This window comes from Dipteris shenzhenensis, chromosome 31, assembly GCF_047967505.1.
Source record: "Dipteris shenzhenensis isolate YYH24624 ecotype China chromosome 31, Dip_SZ_1.0, whole genome shotgun sequence".
NCBI lineage: Eukaryota > Viridiplantae > Streptophyta > Polypodiopsida > Gleicheniales > Dipteridaceae > Dipteris > Dipteris shenzhenensis.
The window spans coordinates 1,695,873-1,720,000 of record NC_141626.1 but is presented as its reverse complement, the minus strand read 5'-3'; the positions used below and the strand labels follow the sequence as shown (position 1 = coordinate 1,720,000).

Sequence of the window (24,128 nt, the reverse complement as noted above, 5' to 3'; positions counted from 1 at the left end):
CAGGAATATAGCCTCAATCTCACAAACTACAGTTCCAAAACGCACTCTGCACATGAAGCTACAGAACAAACTGACACAGTGTTGAAGAGTAGCAAGAAGTACTTGACTAAACTGTGCAAAGCATCCATGGGCATGTTATTTTGCAAACACATGGCCCATTTACAAAGTTGCGTGTGTTTCACTTTTGAGAAGACAGCCTACACATTAACATCTCAGAAAAGGTGCTGAAAAAGTATGTGCGCCCTCCAACAGGAAGATAAAGGTGTAACAGCTCCTGCTTACAAAGCTGCAAACGATGGAACATGAACATAGAGATTGCAGCCGTAGTCTTTAGCACCATCTGATTAAAAATTTAACTTCCTGCGACTACCACCACACTGAAAAGGATTAGAACTACTGCAACCTGGCAGCCTCTGCACCAGACATGTCACTTGAGGTATGGCCACCAGCGACCATTAAGATGACCTTGCAATCCTTTACAAGACGGTAGTCATCAAACTGAGTTTTTGCCCAGCAAAATTTTGTGAAAACCTTGGTAACAAGGTTGTGGAGGGATTTGATTTCCAAATGTCTTGACGAGTATATATAAGTGTGGCTTGCAAGGATGAAATGTTTTTATGAAAATTTGCTTAAATCTATCTTTCAACTACCACTCGGCGCTTTCTTCCATAGTCATCCTCCCTTGATCTCGGCCTTTGATCTTCCACCTCATCCTCCACCATTCGACCCTTGTTCCTGATCCTGACAGGTCTATCCCTTTCCCAGTTATCATCTTTTTCTCTGTTCCTCTGATCCTTGTAACCATCCCTTTCCCTATATTGTTCTCTTTCCCAATCTGCATCCCTCTCATCCCTTCGCCGCCTCTCTACCCAGTCTCCATTTTCCTTATCCCGACCTCCACTTATCCTGCCCTTTTCTTGTCCCGTCTCTGTGATGTAGGTATAATCCATGCCCCCGCCATCCTCACCATAGCTTCCATCTCTGGCCCTCCGATCATGCTCCTCACTAGCCCATCCACTCACGCTGGATTCTCCCCACATTCCTTGATGAAGGCCATCCATACCACCTCCACGCATCACATTTGCTGTGGCAGACCTGCCAAAAAATGCTGGAATCACATGAGGTGCAACTCCAGCAAGACCTCCAGGTCCCAAGCTTGGGAAAGGTTGAACCATTCCAGAAAAAGTTGAGCCAGGCATTACATAGCCACCATATGCACCCCCTCCCCTTCCCATGGGTGGCCCATAGCTTGGATCATATCCTTGCCCCATGATCCCCTGATGCATTATCATGCCCGTTTGATGAGCTCCCATGGGTCCAGAGTGTCCTTGACCGTATGGTAAACCAGCTGCCCCACTACTACCACCCTTACTCATGTAATTCCCTCTGCCTCTCCCAGGACCTGTCTGTCCTCCTTTGCTACCCATGCCCTGTCCATGACCAGTCCTATTACCAGTCCCCATCCTCCTGTAGCCACGGCCGCTCTCACGCTCCGGAAAGAGGGGCCTCCCCTTTGACCTCCAGGATCATTGACAGGTCTCCTGAGTGGCACCTGCGCCTGTTGTGCCTGAAACTGCGCTTGAGCTTCTCTCCTGTGCATATCCCATGTCTTGGATGGTCCTGGTGTTTCCAAATGCAACCACACAGGGGCGGTCGTGAAACTTCCTCCCATTCATTCCTTGTTTGCACGCCGCAGCAGCAGCATGATCACAAAAGTCCACCTGACAATACCCCTTTAACTTGCCACTAACCCTCTCTTCAAAAAACTTTACGTTTTTCACTCGCCCATACTCTGCTAATGCAGCCTCTAGTTCTGCATCTGTAGTCCACCACTGCAAATCTCCAACAAAGAGCATACCGCCACCACCATCACCGACATATGATAGTTGACCTGCATGTCTGGATGTGCTATCATTTGCTAGGTTTGGTAAGGAATCAATCTGTGTGCGAATCAGAGAAGGCCTGGACGGACCTCCCGTTATGCTTGTTGATCCATCAAGGGACATCTCAGCTACCCAACCTCTTCCTTTAGCGCTTGCGTTTTCGGGTAGCTTGCCTGGACCAACAGGGAAGCCTCTACTTGCAGACCCGCTAGTTTCATAGTTTACAATCTGGACACTTCCAGAAAATGTAGGAGTTCTCTGTCCCAGGCCATTGCGGTTGGAAGACAGTATAGGTCGCTCCATTGGCGTTCCCGGGTCTTTTTCCTCCTTCATACTCGCTGGTATGGCGGATACAGAAACGTTCTCTTTAAACTCTCCTACGTAATTGTGATTTATCCCTTCTCTGGACCATATACGAGGCACTCCATCCTTTTGGTCCATGCCTTCTCTTGGCTCCTCGTCCAATCCCTCAACTTCCTCTTGCCTGATATGCGGCTCAGAACCTGTCCGAGATGGTAACCCCTGCAGGGCCGCGACGCCATGCTCGGTTATCCTCTTATCAGCTTGAGTTGTTCCAGCTGTCCTGTCGTATGCTCCTTCCTCATCGTACTCCAAGCTGAAGGCATTTCCAGCGTCTGCAGCCCTTTCACTCGGAACCTCCGCTGGAGCTTGAAAATACCCTATATTCACATCGTCGTAAAGGTCTTCCAGTCCTCATCTTGTACCATCTCGTCATCTGTAAGAGCAGATATGGCTGCTCCGGGCGTCAGTACTGTATTGACATCCCCCAGTTCGTCTTCTCCGTCGTCGAGTTCATCATCTCCATTGTCTATGCACGACATCCTTCAAGAAAGGCACACGGGCACGCACGCCCACTATCGCGGGCGATAAGAAGTAATGGAGGGTCTTAAAGACATCTTAACGACTCTCTGCACAGTACATCTCATTCTCAAAGCTACGGTCTTCTTTGGGACCATTACGCTGAAAAGCATATTCACCACCATGGCCTCATCTTTTAGCTCCCGCTGCCATTTAACACTTCCAAACTTCAGTCTGGAATGTCCATCGAAGCCTGCAATTTGGATCAAACAGACGATCTTTTCGATGCGCACAACGGTGCTCTTTCCTTGTAGTTCTTGACGAAGAATTCGGAGAACTGCAGACTGTACGCAGGGCGTAGATTTCTCTGCACTGTTGAAGAGTGCAATACAAACAGGAGTGGAATACATGAGGTATGTGTGAAGCATCCCAAAACTTCAAAGGCAAAGAGCCACCACGTCCCTCCAAATCCATCATCGCTCGTCAAAAGCCTCACCCCTAGCACTATCGTTTGACGTGTGTACACGTCACATGAGATATAGCGAAAACCTTTCCCTCGAATGGACATACGCAGCGTACGAACATACAAAGAGGGATGGCTATAAGCATGTGGAGAGAGAGAGACACACACACAGAGCACGCACACGCGTTGACATGTACGGGTTTGTATTCAAGAACAAGTTATGGTAGAAAGCAATCTTCTTTTTCATGTTGAACTAGGTTGCGGTAAGCAACCTTTCCGTCATCGAGCACTTAACTTCTAGCTCGAAATTGAACTTGAATTCTAACATTTTATCAAAATTTTAAAGAGCAAAAGCAAATGAGTAAAAATGTGGACATGAGACACGACACTAGAGTCGTTAGGACCCAATCCTCCCTGTAAATATCAAGGGTGGTGATTTATTATAGACTTGGCCATATTGTTTGTGTGTTGAAGCCCAACAAATATATGAATAAGTCGACATTCACAAGAGCTCATAACTAATCCTCATTGCAGTTTATACAATATTGTCACATGGACTACAATCATACGAATAAGGTGTCGATATCTTTCGATCTTGCATCCAGCTTGGATTTCGTTGCTCCCTCGTATCGAGAACATGCATCAAAAGAGAGGAATATTACAAGAATTTAGATTGAAAATAAGCAATTTTGAATGGATGAGCAATTGAAAATATTTGGATAATAATATATAATATATAATTATTATAACCACACAGTGCGGGTAAGGAGGCAACGCGCTTCTTTCCAAAGAGTTAAAATTCGAGGAAACGGTCCCTTTCCCGTGCGTCGAGAATATAAATGCCGAGAAGATACGATATTAGCGCTAAGAATAAGTCTTGCGAATGGATAAGATACTGGCATATTACCTAAATGTCAATAGTCGTAATCGTAGTCAAACTCCAGTAAAATCACCACAAACGACGCGCCAAGCAAAATTCAAATTCTCATCGTCTTTTAGAATATAAAGCTCACCTCAACACCTTGTTCTCTTCTCATCAAATGAGAATTTTCGATTAGTTTCTGTGACCCCACTGATCATCCTCCAATGACAAAGCCGCTCGTCCACAGACCGCTCATGAAACTAGCTCCTTGATCCACCATGAAGCCTTCTATAGTCCTAAACAAACTGACGTTCTTATGTAATCCGTGGGGAAAGCTGGCTGAAACATGCTTAGCTCTGGCTCATACCCAAGATGAAGATGATAGTTGGGCGTGGGCATTGCACCAACAATGAGCAAAGCTTATCACGCTTTGCTTAGCTCGCTCATCCCATATGGCAAGACCGTTGAGATCCATTGAATGTTTGCTTTAATGAGTTGGTGACCATATCGGCTTTGGAGGTGCTCAATAATAGACTATGGGATCTGTCTCAGGAAATTTGTAAATAATAGAGTGTGAGATCTTTCTCAGGAAATCAATGCCATCCTCTGCAAGATAGAGGTTGAAGCAAGTAACGAAGATTTGAAAATTGTCAAACATCTCTGGCTCATAAGAAAAGTTGGGGCACATTGGTGCCAAGGTAGACATGGAAATATCTTTGCGAAGCGCGTTCAAGCCTTCGTTACCAGCGAGTGGTTCAATCAGAGAAATGTATGTAGCATTTGTAGCTTCCTTGAAAGAGATGTTAGGGGAGTACCTGGCAAGAGGCGAGCTGAGTGTTGATCGTGGAGGGGGAGTAATCAGAGAATTCCCATGTCATTTTAGAAAAGCACAAATCGAGCTCTTGCACCTTCCAGAAAGACAAAGACTTTCTGTATGCTCGCCAGGAGGATGGAATCCTACCACCATCATCTAGACCTTCCATGAGATCCCATGTATTGATCGTCTCCAGATCCCCATCTTCCTCTATAATTAACTTCGTGCAGCAATCTACAATTCTTGATGACGGAAGCGTTCCAGTCCATTGCAGGCTGGCATTTGTGCAGATCTTGGGAGCTATGTCATCCAATTTCATATCTTGATATAGCCTTTCTACTGAAAAACCAAAATCTTTGTCATTTATCCATATCGTTGTAATCCCCAAGCACTACGACCTAAGCATGGTCTATGAGTGAGTAGGAGCTGCATAGTTATCCCTGCATTTAGCTGCCAAAGACCCCTGTGTCCATCCATCTGTGCTAGCGAAACTTTAGAGTTTTCTCGAACGTTACAATCGAAACTTTCTTAGAGTTTTCTTGAAAAAGTAGTAGTATACCACATCCATGCACCGACGATGATGGGATGTCTCAAAGCGATTGTAGTCTCTGAAGTGTTATACAAGTCAAAGATTCTTTATTTCTACTCCTTAATATCTTGCAAATAGAAGCATGTAGTAGGCATAAATCGGGTGGCGAACAAATCTGTAAGGTCCAAAAGCTACCAATGATGTCGGTTTCATGAGCCTGTTGAAACATTTACCCAAGAAATAATGGACCATCGTGGCATAGTAGCCAATTGCCAGTTCCAAGAGAAGTACATGTGCTGAGAGGCTGCGAGCCAGTGACTGACAACTACAGAGAGTATGGAGGCAACCTGAGCTAATCGATAAGGTCTGCTCAACAATTCCCAATCCTCTGGATTCTTGGCCCATGCTTGAGCCGATTGATCATCATAGGATATTGTTGTTGGCTTTGACTCATCAAAGTAATCTGTTTCCGACACAAGCCTTTTGAGCCATATAGCCTCACATGCACCTGTATAGTGAGTGCCCTATATTCTTCTTCAGTCAAAGACAAAGAAATAGTTGGCTGTGTGTTTGACAACCATGATATAGCACCTTGACCAAGGGAAAGTGCATATCCCTGTGTCGATCTCTTCATCTCATGATCTCTAGCATAGTCACTATCACAGTATCCATGCAACCTTGGATGACTTCCTCTGTATTCTATTTCAAACTGTCTTGTACCTCTGATGTATCTCAAGACTCTTGTGGCTGCATTCCAATGAGACTGTTTTGGATTTGCCATAAACTGTGCTAGTGAACCTACTGCATAACAAATATCTAGCCGTGTGATAGTCAAATATATAAGAGATTCGATGAGCTACCTGTAGTATCTGTCATTGATGTAGGCTTTTCTAAATCTTTTGTAAGTTTCAAACTATGTTCCATGGGAGTGGCTGCAATCTACCATATGAAACTTCTTCAGGAGACTATCAACATATTTGAGCTGACTCATGAAGGTGCTGTCTGAATCTCTCCAAAACTCAATTCCAAGACATTAATACATAAGTCCAAGATCTTTCATGTTGAACTCTACAGATAAGTCTTGCTTTATCTTTTTCATAAAGCTATCCTTGCTTCCGGCCACAATCAGATTATCTACGTAACAAAGTGCAATAGTAATGTCTTCCCCTTGAACTTTGTAGTAGAGAGTATGATCTGCATCGGATTTCATGTATCCTAGATCATCAAAATACTTGTCGATTCTGCTATACCAACTTCTAGGTGAAAACTTTGGTTGATTTGGTTTCTCAGTGTGAGAATCTTGGATGTGTTCTTGGACTCTAGAAAGCTATGAACGTATCCCATGCTTCTTTCGATGTCTTGATGGTGTTGAGTTGTCCTAGCATGACATCTTGCACATTCTATTGAGCAAATGATATGCACACTTATCTTTCTTATCCCATTCTACCTGAGCTCAGGCAATGGTAGGATCTGCTACAGGTGCGAAAACTACTGGTGTAGCTAGAGATCCCACTGCTAGTGCTGTAACAATAGGTGGAGTAGAGCTACTGCTGGCTGGACATCTCTCAAAGAACATCACTCTCTCATGGAAGAAGGAACGGAAATATCTCAAATGATGGAAATCTCTCAAAGAACAATGAATCGAATGGAAGGAAATTAACAGAAATCTCTCAAACTCTCATGGACGAAATTCTCTCACCAATGGACGGAATTTTCTCTATCACTCAACGGAAGTGAAAGAACACTCAATCTCTCTCACAAGGATGGCACCTCAGTAGTGGAAGGTAGAACCATGCTCTTATACCATGACAAAATATGAAGAGGGGAGAGGAGAAGAGTGGATATGAGGAGAGAGGACAATGTAGAATATATACAAACCCATTTAGGGTTAGGGTTAGGGCATCTAACCCTTTCCTTTATAGCACTCTATTGGGTTAGTGTCATAATGGAATGTATCAGTCAAAATTTTTTTACTACTAGTCGATTTGCAATATGTAATCTTATTCTTTTAGGAAATTGTAGCAATGTGGACCCCAACCCATGAATTGTATGTGTCTCAAGAAATTGATGTGATTGTACCTCTCATGAGCATCATAAATAATCTCCTTGAACTGTGACATTGCTTGCACCAATCTTTCAACACCAAGTTCAATGTGTGAGTGCAGCATGTTGATGCATACAACTGGGTAAATTCTCTTTGTTATAGTCTACCAACCTTTTTACAACTTTTGCATTGTCTATGATGATTTGTACAACTTTGTCTGGGCCTATATCCGTTATGGTTTTTGCCAAAATACTTGCTATGTGAAGCCCATATGTCTACATAACTTTGTATGGGCCTATCTCCCTTATGGTTCCTATCAAAATACTTGCAATGTAAACCCATAGTTTCTTTCATTTTTTGAGGAAATGGACTTATGAAAGGCCTCTCCTCTTGGTGATACAACCACCATATTGAATAACGATCGTATTTTTATATTTTTCCATCCATTAGAAACAATTGTGCATCCTATGTTTTGTAGGAGCTAAAAAATACTGCAATTGATGTCATTTATTTGCTCAACATATGATTTGTCTAGTATAGTTGTCTGTAAGGCTTTATAAGCAAGAGGTTTAAAAGATGCATCATACTACATGATGCAATTCCATGCACCTTTCATGTTTATGTTACCAACCATACTTAATGGATAGCAAAAATGCAATATCAACCAAGACCAAGAATGTATTGAGCCATTCCAAGTCCAAGATTCAAATACTCTCTATGCTTGATAGTTACCTTATGCTATAACTTCCATTCCTAGCAATAACTTTGGTTCTACGTGGTGTAGATATGAATATTTCTTGATATCTCAATTGAGGCATGCTTGCACCAATAATATTGAGATGGGCTTGAGTAGCCTCAATACTTGTGTGAGATTGTATGATTGGAGCCTGAGATTGTGTTGAAAGGTGGTAGATGTGATGTTGGAACCATCACTCCTAACTTCCCAAATTGTTCTTTTTTTTCCTTTTTCCACTTGCCTCAAATTTGTCTTTAATTGTCAAGCAACTACACAACTGCTAGATCATGGCAAAGTGCAATATATATATTTGCAAAGCCAAGTAGGTGACCCCATATGCAAGGTGTGTATACCTCCATATCATCTCTCTCATTACAAAATTTGCATTTCAATTTAACATAGACATGCAAATTGATTGCAAGCCCCATTCTAGGCCAATAGACTTATATTTTTCTCTTATTATGTTTTTTTCCTTTGTGATGCTTGAGAAAGCTCTACAATGGTTCTAATTGTAACTTGACTAGAATGCTCATGAGCATTATGCAAGGGGGACGTTGTGTTTGCTTGTGGTTGTGGAGCTTCATTTTGACTTGCATTAGCATTAAAAGCTCCAGACCTCTTAGGCTCATCAACCACATTATGCATTATACAAATAAGGGAGGCCTCTACATTTTTTTCTACATTTATAATGCTTACCTCCTACTTGAAGATCATTCTTTCATTGTACTTCCAATACATACATGTTTATTTTTTTTCCTCCATACTTAACAAAGCATAGACACATGTCATGCTAGACAACAATAACATATTGGAAATCTTATTACCTCAAATAATATCCATTGCATTCATTGTCTTGTAGTTATGGTAAAGTCTTAGCCCAAAACACTAGATATTGAAGTAGTCGGCCACTTTTACAATCACAATAAACACTTCTGCCTCACCTTGGTCTTCTCACATCTCTGGGTACAGAAGATATGGACTACAATCGTGCTGAATGAAGAGAACTTGTGGCTCTTTGCCTTTTGTAAGCAGAAAATAAGCAAGAAAATCATGACATATAACTGACGATAGATTTCATATTACTGCCAATATTTAAGCTATTAACAACCACTGATAATACTTCGACAACCCACCAATATCTATCCTATTCTCACTAATTGTCTCAATATTGTCACCGATAATACTGCATTATCAATGGCAAATTTAACAGGCTTAGTAGTTATTTTCCTTGATTACGAACGTCATGACGTTATTCTCTTGTTAATTTGAACCAAAAATGATGGTAGTGATTGACGCATTAATGATCCAAACATGAAAATGTTAATGAAATCCATTTGAAGAATCATTTCAAGGTCATTGAGGACCAACTTATGAGAAATGACATGTAGCAGTCAAATTAGGTATTCATTACTATAAAATGCTAAAATAAGGCATAGATATAGATTTTTAGACAAGACTCCACAAGCCATTAGCTGTAGGTAAATGATTCTCCATCACAAACCAAAGTAATGCAAAGAACAAGAGTAAAGAAAGTCATCCCATACAATGCCTTACCTACCCAAAACAATAGGACGACAGGGAAAGGTCATGGACACAAGATCACATAGTAATTAAACGCTCAGACAAAACCCTAAAGCTTCATCTAGTCAGAAGTCCTATCCCCTTCCAGGACATTAGCACATAGAGCAACCATATGTCTTGATAGACATTGGGGACCTACGCTACAAGGGGTCGACTCACAAACATGCAGCTATCGTAGCACTAAATAGAAATAGAAGAAGAATGATTGAGAAATGACCAACATGAATAGATAAAATTTGTGTTTTTTATGACCCAATAGATCACCAAAGGTTCTTCTTTCACGATACAATGACGGACATCAAATCCCTCTCTGGGTCTTTACAGGACCAAGCCCCCGCCCGCCCAAGTTGCTATTTTTTCCTCTATGGTGGGGGGGGATCATTACACACTGCCATGAAGATGTGGCAAGGTATGGGATGTTCAAGCCCCACCAGCCGCTGCTAAGCAATAAATGCTTTCAATAATGTAAACCCCTGCCCACCTTGCCCATGCTCTTGGGTGGGGGTCTTAACTGCCCAACTTTGTCCACCCTCCTTTTTTAAAGGATCTAATAAGCCTTTTGAATGTGGCAGCACACCCCTATAATAAAGGCTTGGCGGGCGAGGACTTGGGCGGTCTATAAAGACACTCACAAAACATTGAACACACACCATGACCAAAAGACGAAGGGACAAAGTGTCGCAATGGAGACCTAATGCATTTACATAGAGGATAGTTAATCATTTACATAAAGGACAACTAAACAGTGATAAGCTCAAACCTAAAACAAATTAACACTTGCTTATTAGATCTAGCGCACCACTAACTGGGTCGGCTTGACTAGAAACACTGGAATGAAGGGCATCAGCCCTGATTAGCAAGATTTTCAACCATCATCCCATAGACCCTTAGTAGGGCCAAAAACTCTAATCAAAAGGTTGGCTTGGTTCCATGGAAGAGTTACGAAGACCCAACCATGTTGATATCCTTGCCATATGGCATTGTGGTATCCAATCCAACCTCCCCCCACTAATGCCTCGCATTATGGCGAGCCATCACACAACAACCATATTTGGGTCTATCCATGGCAAATGCAACCTTGTCCCTTTTTAGGGTTTGATGCCTTCATTTCAAGAGATGCTGCAAATATGTTGGATTAGGGGCTATCTATTGCAAACTCTAATGTTGGATTAGGGGCTATCTATTGCTACAAATCTGTTGGATTAGGGCTATCTATCGAAGACTCTAATTGCTCATATAGTAGTTTTTGTTCTTACTTGAGGGATCTTCTAGATCTTTCCATGTTCGTGATGCCAACGATAATAGTATAGCTATACCGACCAACCAAGCACCTTCTTTAGAGACCTAGCTCACCCAAAGTAAGCATTCAAAAGGATGTTGTGATCTTCCTACAACAAATGAAAGTAAGCATTCAAAAGGATGTTGTGATCTTCCTACAACAAATGATTCCTACTATGCACATGACACTTCTCTTTCAAGAGCTTCTAGTCAATTTGTACTTGGTTTTCTCCTAGCATCCCCTTTCTATGATTGATTTGCATGATTTGGTTTTTAAGAGTGGTTTTTTGGATTTCTTCTGAGTGCGTTTTTAGTTCGGCATGCACATCATGGTTTGAGTGTTTAAGGCCCTTTCATAACTTCTTCTTTGATGGATTGTGTTGCTTTCATGGAGATTGTTTGGAGGCTTGTTGGCAGAAGGCTTTTGGATATCCTATACTTGATGGATGGCAATCACTACTACACATGCATCCTATTGCGACGTTTACGTACCGACCTTTAGTGCCCGCTTAGCGTTAATCGTCGGTATAAAAATCGGGTTTCGTAAATTGTCACTATATAGCAACTTTTGCCAAAAGTCGCTATATAGCGACACTGAGACAAAATATTATAGCGACGTTTTTACAGAGAGGTTTTTTTTTTTTTAAGGCCTTAAAAGTTAGTTTTTTCCAATGACAAAATTTTTTAAATTTTCATACATGTTTGAGCTCATAGAGAAGAAAAAAATGAGAGCATGTACATCAAGCCTTTGAAGCTCATATATTCATGTCCAAGTTTGAGATGAGAAAAATCAAATAAGAGCATTTACATCAACTGTTTCATCTTGAGCCAAGTCTAAGGTGCCAAGCAAGTCTATCTCCAACTCTATACCGAGTTGATCTCCTATATCATCATCGTACTCTAGTATCGTACGTTCACCTAAAAGTATTTGATCATCTTCTTCAATAAAGCTTAAGTGTGGTTATTGATCGTGATGGTGGTTGTCTTCCTCGTCAATATCGTGATCTCCATCCTCCTCCCATGCGATGTCATTATGCGCATCTTCCTCTTGCCTCATATGGTGATCTACATCTTCTTCGCTAGATTCATCAATTGGATCCGACATTGGTAGTGGCATCTCCATATCCACATCTCGATCTTCAAAAATTTGCTTACTTCGTGGTGCAACTTGGATCACGTACCACCATCTTGGATCAGAACGATTCGGATGAAAAACCACCTATATTGAAGATGGGTGCCAAATGTCGTCAATTATATATATATCAATGGACTTTAAAAACGAAAGCTTCGACTAATTAAATCATTAGTATGCACCTGCTCACAGTGCTCGGGAAGAACAAAAGTATCACTTTCATCGGTCCAATGTTTGGTGGAGTCTATTGCAAAGAGACCGCTACTATCTTTTCTCACTGTCGCATGGGGACCGTTGTAAGTAGTTCTAAACCATTTTACATCAAGAATGAAAATAGTAAATCGTCTGAAATCAATTTCATAGATGTCGCGTATGGTTCCACACAATAATCCAACTGTGAGGAGAGAAGATTGGTATCCGAAGCACTTGCTCGGCTATCTTGTGTGAAGTTAGCCATGACTCCATAATCATACGTGACTCTCTTTGAATCGATGCGTTCCACGCGAAAATGTCGTCCATATGACCATAATGCACTGGACTTTTTGTACTGTAAAAGAGCATCATTAAAACAATGAAGATGCACCTATTTTATAGCATATATTGCCACAAATAATTACTTAATTACGTCAAGAGATAAGAAACTTACATGCACCATACATCCATATGATAACTCCAGCTCGCACTCGTTTATTATCTCTCCATCACGTTCGGCTTTACGTACAGCCAGTTGTAGCCAATCAAGTGACATGTGAGTAGGGAGAAGAGCCAACTCTTGTGGATATGGTTGTACAGGCGTACATTACTCTGAATCTCGTCCTTGCATTTATTCTTTCATCTTTGGCCACTTCATATCTCTCAATCCACTTCTGCATCTCAGGGCTATTGAGGATACAAAACGTATTGAATTTCTCCATTTGCTCTTCGCTCATCTTTCTTTCAATCCCTTTTCCTTAGGGGACCTCGCCAATGATGCGATCATCATCCTTGTTGTGCCAAGCTTGCGGCATATCAGGATCCGTGGATGCAAGAAACTCTGTGATATATACTAATGACTCTTGCACAAGCCATCCCTCTACCATGCTTGCTTCTGGTCTTGCTCTTTGTCTTACAAACCCCTTTAAAGTTTTCATAAACCGCTTGAGAAAAAACATCCATCGATTATGAACGGTACCTGCTATAGCCACCTCATCAACTATGTGCACAAGCAAGTGGACTTGAGTTGTCATAATGCTTGAGGGAAAGTGCTTCTCAAGCAAGCATACGGCTTCGATGGATTCCACCCTAGCCTTCTCGATGCTCGATATAGAGATCTCTTTTTGAGATATCCACCTATTTCACATGTCCATGCATATGTAAGATATTTGAGATATCCACCTATTTCACATGTCCATTAAGAAAATACATAATGCGATTTGATAGTAAGCATACCTCACAATACCACAGATCTTGAATATAGCATTTCGAACATCTTCTTGTAAGCACCCTTTTATTGTAATTGGAAGGATGAACTATTAAAGCAACAATGAAATCATGTCAACAATATAACATAATAATAATTACGCTAACGCATCACTATTATCAGTACACTAATTCTACTTAGAATACCTGTAAGACCTTGTGCCAATCATGGGACTTGAGGCCACTAAGCTTATTGTCCTTTGAAAATGCTCCTTTCAAGCAACGCATGTACCCTATCGGTGTTTGAAAAGAGGCAATGTCTGCCTTGATCGCTGCCTCCTCCCTCGTAGAGAGGATCCACGTTGCTTTTGGGAGGACAACTTTTCCCAAAGCATGCACTTGGGGCCACAAACGAGACATCCTATTCATAGCACGCAAGTCTTCTCGCACTCCTCTCGAGTCCTTGGAACCAACCAAGTGTGCCCAAATGGTAGCCCCCACATTCTTGAAGATATGCATGGGATCCAAGAGATGATTGATTTGTAACTGACCCCAATAAGGAAGCTCGTGAAAGATCGATAGCCTCTTCATACCAGGAGGAGGTTCCTCTCCATTCGCCCTCCAAGCTTGAATCTAATCACTTGCTTTCAAATATGATGGTGGTGGATCAAGCTGACCTCCACATGCGAGATGGTCGAGCGGAAGGTATCGAGCATGACCTTCATAAACATTTTTCCTCATATGTTTGGAGTAGCGTGCAAGCGATTTCAGAGCGGGTCCACAAACAGGACAAGCATGGTACCCACTTGTAACAAGTCCTACACGCGTGCATGAATATGTTAGTACAAGACATGCATGCAAAAGAGAGTAAAAAAAGCATAATCCCTCATTGTACATGTAAAGACATAACCACGTACCTGCGCACTCTCCATATCCTGGGTAGTCATGCATGGTCCACATCAAGATACCCCTGACCAAAATATCATTGGTATGCCTAGGAGCTCTGGAAATATCAAAGACCTGCACTCCTCTCCATAATATCTGTAACTCCTCTATCAAAGGTGCCATGTACACGTCCATGTTTTTTGCCTTGTACTTTCCTGGCACAAGTAGTGCAAGCATGAGGTGTCCCTTTTTTATTGTTAGCCATGGTGGGATATTGTAATTCACCACGACTATGGGCCATGTCAACCAAGATGTCGAGCGTAACCCAAAAGGATTCACGCCGTCCATGGCTAGCCCAAGATGTAAGTTGCATGGCTCTCTCGCAAAGTCCGGCCACTGATTATCTATGTGCTTCCAAGCTGCACAATCTGCGGGAATCCTCAATGTGTGATCAGTGGACCGATGAGATGCATGCCATGTCATCAACTCCGATATGGATTTGCATCGAAACATGTGTTGTATTCTTGCAATGATGGGAAAGTGTCTTAAGACCTTTACCAGTATCCGCTCACCCTGCAAGTCATCTCTATATCATTGTTCCCCACACTTTGGACAACTAGCCAAATCTCCATGCTCACAAAGAAAGAGAATACACAATCATTACAGCAAGCATGGATGGTATCATAATCCATACCCACCATTGTTAGCATCTTTTTCGCTTCATCTCTTGATGCGGGCATGGTATTTGGTGCAGGCAACATCTTCTGGAGCAACCTATGACAAAGACACTATCCAAATGATGATTCTCAAAACAAACAATATCCAAATAATGAGTCAAATTAATGCAAGGGCTAACCTCATTAAGGCCGAGACACTTGTATCCGACCACCCATACTGTACTTGTAGATTCAAGATTGAGAGACAAGCACGTAGTTTAGACATCCTAGCACCCTCGTACAATTGTGTTGATTGCAACTCTCACATTTTGACCTCAGACTCTGACATCACGTGTACATGGGATGTAGTACCCCTAAAAATGGAATCCATCATGTCGACCATACCCTCGTCATCATCCGGGAGACTATAGTCTTGTTGAAAGTGAGAAGGTATATGTGTACCCTCGTCACCCTCCTCATCCTGTCATAAGCTCATTCGTGTAAATATAAGATCTTCTATTTCCTGGTATACAATAAGATTGCAAACTTAAATAGCTTTGACTAACCGATAATCCATCAACATGTGCAACACCAACGGGGGGTACTGGTTCCGGCTCCTCCCCATACATCCGCAAGTGGCACATGATAATACGACGTTGATGTCGTACTTCTCACTTGCAATGAGTGCAATGACAGTATAACCTCTCCGTAAGCCACTTCGTGCTCCCGGGTGTTGGCGCATCATCGGATGAGCTTCCACTCGTCCCTTCCATCTACACTTATAAAATCACAACATAAGCATGAAGAGGAGATATTGACAATTATAAGCATAGCATGTTTGAGCTTCTCTTGAGGCCATATAAAAAGAATGACGTCGCTATATAGTAAGGATTGAAATAAAAAATCCTATATAGTAAGGCTATATAGTAAGAGGAGATATTGACAATTATAAGCATAGCATGTTTGAGCTTCACTTGAGGCCATATAAAAAAAATGAACAGTAAGCGTCGCTATATAGCGACACTCTGTTCTGTCGCTATATAGCGACATTTTTAATTAAAAACATCGCTTATAGCGACGAATAAACGTCACTATATAGTGACACTGTGGGTTAAAACCCGAAACGCTGAAACGCGCGGCATTTGCTCAATCCATTCCCTAATCTCTCAAGTAAGCAACCCAAAATCTCCTCCCACCTATTTTCGACGACCTCCCATCTATTCCAAGCAACCTCCCACTCTATTTTCCACTCCTCACCCTTCTCCTACCTCTTGTACTCCCTCTCTATCCTTTTCCCTCTTTGGTTTCCTGAAAGAAAGTTCTTCAAGAGGTGAGTTTGTTTCAACAATGTAGGTTGTTTGTTTGTTAGCTTTAGTTTTGTGAGTGTTTCTTCTTGTATTGCTAAACCTGTAAACTAGTTTTCATGCTTGATTTGAAAGGATTGAAACAAAAAACGAGATTTCAAGAAAGAAAGAAAGAAAACTCACCTCTTTTTTCTGTATTTCTCTTCCTTCTCTTTCTCCTTGTCTCCTCAATCTCCTCCTTTCCTTGTGTCCTCAATCTCCTCCCTTCAAGAAGTTGCTTTTGTAATCTCCTCTTTCCACTAACATCTTATTTGAAAAAATGGGTTGTTTTCTCTCTTTTGTAGGGCCAGTCCACTACACCGAGCGGGACATACTCTCTCTTTTGTAGGGCCAGTCCACTACACCGAGCGGGACATACTTTTATAGGTAAGTGCTTCCTCTTTTTTCCATTTATTATTTTTGTTATTTGCATTGGCCTACAGCTAGCGCCTTAAGCGCTAGCTGCAGTGATGGGCGTAGGAACCCTCTCTTCCCCTCTCACTCTTTCCTTCTTCCCCCTTCTCTTTTTCTCCTTTTTCCCCCTTCTCTTTTTTCCCTCTTCTCTTATTCTCTCTTTCCCCCTTCTCTCTTTCCTCCTCATCTCTTTTCCCTTCTCTCTTTCCTTTCCCTCTTATTCTCTATTTCCTTTCCCTCTTATTCTCTTATGCTTATGCTTCTCTCATTCCCCCTTCTCTATTTCCCCCTTCTCTCATTCGCATAAGCTCTTTTTCCGCATGAGCATGAGCATGAGCATGAGCTTATGCTTAAGTTTTCGCATAAGCTTATGCTTATGCATGAGCTTATGTGGAAATAGAGAATGAGAGAAGCTTATGCTTCTCTCATTCTCTATTTCCGCATAAGCTCCTTCTCTTTTTCCGCATAAGCTCCTCTTTCTCTTTTTATGCATAAGCTCCTTCTCTTTTTCCGCATGAGCATAAGCATGAGCTTATGCTTATGCTTATGCTTATGCTTAAGCATAAGCATAAGCATAAGCTCATGCTTATGCTCATGCATGAGCATGAGCTTATGCTTAAGTTTCCGCATAAGCTTATGCTTATGCATGAGCTTATGCGGAAATAGAGAATGAGAGAAGCTTATGCTTCTTTCATTCTCTATTTTTGCATAAGCTCCTTCTCTTTTTCCGCATAAGCTCCTCTTTCTCTTTTTATGCATAAGCTCCTTCTCTTTTTTCGCATGAGCATAAGCATGAGCTTATGCTTAAGCATAAGCATAAGCATAAGCTCATGCTTATGCTCATGCATGAGCATGAGCTTATGCTTAAGTTTCCGCATAAGCTTATGCTTATGCATGAGCTTATGCGGAAATAGAGAATGAGAGAAGCTTATGCTTCTCTCATTCTCTATTTCCACATAAGCTCCTTCTCTTTTTCTACATAAGCTCCTCCTTCTCTTTTTATGCATAAGCTCCTTCTCTTTTTCCGCATGAGCATGAGCTTATGCTTAAGTTTCCGCATAAGCTTATGCTTATGCATGAGCTTATGCGGAAATAGAGAATGAGAGAAGCTTATGCTTCTCTCATTCTCTATTTCCGCATAAGCTCCTTCTCTTTTTCCGCATAAGCTCCTCTTTCTCTTTTTATGCATAAGCTCCTTCTCTTTTTCCGCATGAGCATGAGCTTATGCTTAAGTTTCCGCATAAGCTTATGCTTATGCATGAGCTTATGCGGAAATAGAGAATGAGAGAAGCTTATGCTTCTTTCATTCTCTATTTCCGCATAAGCTCCTTCTCTTTTTCTGCATAAGCTCCTCTTTCTCTTTTTATGCATAAGCTCCTTCTCTTTTTCCACATGAGCTCATGCTTATGCTCATGCATGAGCATGAGCTTATGCTTAAGTTTCCGCATAAGCTTATGCTTATGCATGAGCTTATGCGGAAATAGAGAATGAGAGAAGCTTATGCTTCTCTCATTCTCTATTTCTGCATAAGCTTCTTCTCTTTTTCCGCATAAGCTCCTCTTTCTCTTTTTATGCATAAGCTCCTTCTCTTTGTCCGCATGAGCTCATGCTTATGCTCATGCATGAGCATGAGCTTATGCTTAAGTTTCCGCATAAGCTTATGCGGAAATAGAGAATGAGAGAAGCTTATGCTTCTCTCATTCATAAGCTTCTCTCATTCTCTATTTCTGCATAAGCTCCTTCTCTTTTTCCGCATAAGCTCCTCTTTCTTTTTTTATGCATAAGCTCCTTCTCTTTTTCCGCATGAGCATAAGCTCGTGCTTATGCTCATGCATGAGCATGAGCTTATGCTTAAGTTTACGCATAAGCTTATGCTTATGCGTGAGCTTATGCGGAAATAGAGAATGAGAGAAGCTTATGCTTCTCTCATTCTCTATTTCCGCATAAGCTCCTTCTCTTTTTATACATAAGCTCCTTCTCTTTTTCTGCATGAGCATGAGCTTATGCTTAATTTTACACATAAGCTTATGCTTATGCGTGAGCTTATGCGGAAATAGAGAATGAGAAGAGCTTATGCTTCTCTCATTCTCTATTTCCGCATAAGCTCCTTCTCTTTTTCTGCATAAGCTCCTCCTTCTCTTTTTATGCATAAGCTACTTCTCTTTTTTCGCACGAGCATAAGCATGAGCTTATGCTAATGCTTATGCTTAAGCATAAGCATAAGCATAAGCTCATGCTTATGCTCATGCATGAGCATGAGCTTATGCTTAAGTTTACGCATAAGCTTATGCTTATGCGTGAGCTTATGCCGAAATAGAGAATAAGAGAAGCTTATGCTTCTCTCATTCTCTATTTCCGCATAAGCTCCTTCTCTTTTTATGCATTAGCTCCTTCTCTTTTTCCGCATGAGCATGAGCTTATGCTTAAGTTTACGCATAAGCTTATGCTTATGCGTGAGCTTATGCAGAAATAGAGAATGAGAGAAACTATTTCTGCATAAGCTCCTTCTCTATTTCCGATGCCTATGCTTTCCGCATAAGCATAAGCATAAGCTCATGCTTATGCTCATGCATGAGCATGAGCTTATGCTCAAGTTTCCGCATAAGCTCATGCTTATGCATGAGCTTATGCGGAAATAGAGAATGAGAGAAGCTTATGCGGAAACTCATTCTCTATTTTCGCATAAGCTCCTTCTCTATTTCCGATGCCTATGCTTAAGCATAAGCATAAGCATAAGCTCATGCTTATGCTCATGCATGAGCATGAGCTTATGCTTAAGTTTCCGCATAAGCTCATGCTTATGTGTGAGCTTATGCGGAAATAGAGAATGAGAGAAGCATAAGCTCATTCTCTATTTCCCACTCTATTTCCCCCTTCTCTCATTTCCCCCTTCTCTCCTTCTCTATTTTCCCTCATCTCTTTCCCCTTCTCTATTTCCCCCTTCTCTCATTCTCTATTTCCTCATTCTCATTCTTTTCTTTCCTTTCCATCTTCTTTCCCTCTTTCCTTTCCCTCTTCTTTCTTCTTGCCTATGCCTATGCCTATGAGAATGCTTATGTTTGTTTTTTTGTTTTTTGTTTTCGTGTTTGTGTCTATGTTAGACATGGAATCACGTCGCTCATCCGACAAGTACGGACACCCTCGCAGGAGGAGAGCTCATGATCTATATGCTCCAGAGGACTTTGATTCCTCTCAGGCGACTACCCCGAGGACTACTACCCGTGGTCCGACTCCTCTCGGTCCTAGCACTGCGAGTACCCCTGGTCCGACCCCTCTTCCACGTAGCACTGCGACTACCCCTCAGGGAACTCCTTTGCTAGCTGCGCATGGCTTTGTCGGGACTCCCGACGAGTTTGTAGCACAGATGAGCGATGAGGAGGCAGCGAGATTCTTCTCTCTGCTCTCTCAGAGGACCTCTGCAATTCCTTCCCCTACACCGATGGGTGGACGTACTGCCCAGCCATCCCCTCGTGCCCCTTCGACCGCGGGATCATCACCTGTGCATGCCTCCTGCAAGGGAAGGAAGAGTAGGACGGGCGGCTCATGTTGTGCTGACTCAGGAGATGTAGACGAGTCAGCACACTCACGCTCCTTTAGGTCTCCACTTGGTCCAGAGACACAGTATCAGTCAGGTCCCTTTCCCTCTCCTACTCCCACTGCTACTCCTCGATCCGGAAGCGGTCGCACAGCTTCCACTCCTTCAGACTCTACTACCGTCAGTCCCCCTTACTCATTAGGGGATCTCTCCTATCAAATCACATCTGCCAGAGAGATAATAGAAGATAAAAAGGGCAAAGCAGTGATGGCCGCCATGAGGAGGTTGATGAGTCATCACTTCAAGAGCGGCATAAATACCGATTAGCGGTATCAAGATGCCCAAAAGAAGCAGGCGGTGATCGATGAGTTAAAACAAAGATACCCTAATCCGCCAAATGTGGAGTTTAATGACAATTATATGCTCGAGTGCATGGGTTTGGTCCTAAAGCATCGTAGATCAACCTTGCGTACTTCCATTACAAAGAGGTTGGCTAAACCCAGCTGGGCAGATAAAGCTGATTGGAAGTACTTCAAGAAGCAACATAGGGACCATCCCGAAATGTTTGAGGGTCAGAGGAGGGCTGCGAAGAGACGGTTGGATGTCGTAGGTACTTCGCACTTTGGTGCAGGCGGATGGTATGCGTTCGAGGCAACCGTGGTAAGTCTACTTCTTCCCATTTAATGTATTGTTCTATTTGTTTTACTTACATATTACATGCACTTTAGCTAACTCTAACTCTCGTAAATTGGATCCACAGCAAGCTGCGATGGGTCATCTTCCTACGGATGCAGAGACGCGGCGCGCATTTCGGATAGGAACAAAGCCGTGGTTCATTGAGCAAGAGGCAATGGGAGCGACAGTCGATTGGGCTGAGGTGGCTGCTCGCATGGTATAAGTTTACTCCTACTTGTAATCTCACTTTTTAATTTAAGTTCCAATCTAATTTTCGATTTATATGGTTCACTCTTAGGGTCAAAGCTCAAGCATCCCATCATCGGAGGCGAGCGATCAACAGGGGCAAGGATCGGACACAGGTGCCGAGGATGAGGGAGAAGACGCAGGTGTCGAGGACCAAGGAACAGGCCAACAAGACGAAGATGATTCGGATTCGGATGAGTAGTGGTAGTAGCATTTTGTATATCCGCTCGTTTGAGCAATTTTGTATCGCCCTTTCACAGGGTAATTTTGTTACAAACACTGTTGTATATGTATATGCATTTTTTTCTCATCATTTCACAAGAACAATTTTGTATCACCCTGCAAGCAAGGGAAATTTTGTTATAAAAAACTTTCTTTTGTAATTACAAAAAAAAAAAAGGATTAGTGGGGCTAAACAGGGCCAAAAGGAAGCCCTGTTTAGCCCCACTAACCCTTTTTTTTTACTTCTATTAATCGTCGCTATATAGCGACGTTTACCAGTGTCGCTATATAGCGACGATTAACAGTGTCGCTATATAGCGACGTTTGCATAGTTGCTATATAGCGACGATTAACAGCGTCGCTATATAGCGACGCTCCTTTTTCGATGCTTTTAGCGACTTTTATAGCGACCTTTGCGCCCGTGAAAAAAAAAAAATTTAATGTAAAAAGCGTCGGTATTTCCGTCGGAAAATGGCCTATGCCTTGTAGTGATTTTTTCTTCAAATTCATCTACCATGCGATTTGCTTTATCGATTGCGTATAACACCAACTTCAAGAGGAGTTGTTGGAAGCTATTGCCAAATTTTGTTATGCAAAGCACCATGATCTTCTTGCTCTAATCATAGCGATGGGGCACTATATAGCCTCAACCATGCTTTCCCAACTATTATTGATGGAGGTCAGAGACCGCTCCATAAGGGATCTTGCCACCAGTCCTTAGTTTAAAGGACAAAGGAAATGTATAGCTTGTCCATGTTGGTGTAGGATTGGAAAGTGGAAACTCATTTTCTCTTTATTCATTGTTCTTGGCTTCAAGCACTAGTTGAAAGTTGTGATGTCCAATCTATTTTTTTATAAAAAGAATCAAATGTCAATGAAATACTCACCCAAATGATTGGTAGTGGTGGAGGGTGTGATCCTTCCAAAAACATGAATAGAAGAAGCCTAGTTGAGATGGGGTGGCTTGAGGAGTGGCCATAGCAATGCTTGATTGTTTATAAGACCCAATGCTCACAAGGTCTCCGAGGTAAGAGTAACTAGCTCTTGTAGGTAGGCCAAGGATTCAAAGTAGCACTAACTATAAAGTCATGGATGCAATCATGAAGGTGCCCTACAAGGAGTGGGTTAAATTGGCTCTCTATGTGGAATGACAAGACCCCACTTGTTAGGGTTATCCCACCCACACTTTTGCCACCCTTCCTTGTGCTACGAGTTAAGTTAATCTACCTCATGTAGACCCTCTTCAAGGTTATGTCACTCATTGCTTGGTTGGAGTTGGACTTATTTTGTCATGAACATATCATTTCAATTAATGATAGTGATCTTTAATAATTATTGCATACATTACTAGACAGGTAGTTGCTATGTGCTAAGAAAGATATTGGATCATCAAGTACAGTAGAGGGCCTCCCCACGCTCTTGTTAGTGGGGATGGCTGGGTAGTAGAATAACTAGCAGAGCAATGAAGTTTTTGCATCCCTGCGTTAGAATGCCAAATTGGCCTCCCTCGCTCCCTCTGACTTTCGACAATACGTCGATCATCGTGTCTTCGTCAACGACCTCTGACAAAGCCTTCTAGCAGCTCAAAAATTGAGAAAATTTGGGATTCTCTACTGGCGCTACAATGCTGGACTAATAAGATGAAGTGACTTTATGGGGCCTACCCATGGACAATATGATATTTGTGTTAGGTCTGTAGTGAAGTTGTGGTTGGGGTGGTAATTTCGATTGTTTTGGAAAGTGTTGTGTAGAGTACTGAGTGACCTGACCAATATGTGTAGTTTGTTCCATGTTTGCCTTGTTTGTTCATTGAGTTGGTCCATATGTAGTTCCATGCGTAGTCGTAGGTGTTTGAATGACTTGTCTCATGTTGTACACTTACATCAACTATTTTATGTTTGTCATCGAATTTGTGGTGGAATTATAATCAACGCTGAAGTCACCTACAATATATGTTGTTGCCTCTTTGGGTATCTGCTTGAATATGCTCTCGATTGTTTGCAGTAGCACTGTTGGTTTTGCCTTTGGTGCCTTGTATGTGTTCGTAATTGCTATGTGCTTGTTTGACTCTGTCAGAAACAGTAAGAGAAGACACTCGCATCCGTCTGTGTATAACTGTATTTGCTGTAGCAGTTTCTAGTCCCCTTTGTAGTATGTTATAACCCATGGCCTGTTGTTGTGGCACCATAGTCAAAATGCGGTAATGCAAGAGTTGGTTTTGTTTTCATATGAGTTTCTTGCAAGCATAAAATGGTTGGGGCGAGTATGCTTTTTGATCTTAGCAAGTCCTACCTGTGGCTGTCGAAGGAGCGTATGTTCAGGCTTTGCAAGGTTTTGGCAAAGGGTGTCTCGCACGCGAAGTCCACTTGATCGAGCGTCCAATTGGAGTTTTCTCGCGATCGGTTCAACTCTTGGAGGACCGTTGTATCCACTTTGATTTGCTTGCTTTGTAGTTTGGAGAGCAAGTAAAGGTTGCCTGGATCCCGCACTCTAGAAAGAGCCATGTATACCAAGCCATGTGTTTTTACCCCTATAGGATCAAATGCGACTACGTCAATGGTCAGCCCTTGCGATTGGTGGTTGGTTCTTCCAGCTATTGCTTGGATGGGGAAT

At 42.1% G+C, this 24,128-nt stretch overlaps 1 pseudogene; it reads right to left on the bottom strand.

Annotated features, from left to right (window-relative positions):
* Positions 1-160: 160 nt before the first annotated feature.
* LOC147880894 (uncharacterized) lies at positions 161-3,162 on the bottom strand (annotated as a pseudogene).
* Between the last annotated feature and the right edge of the window lie 20,966 nt (positions 3,163-24,128).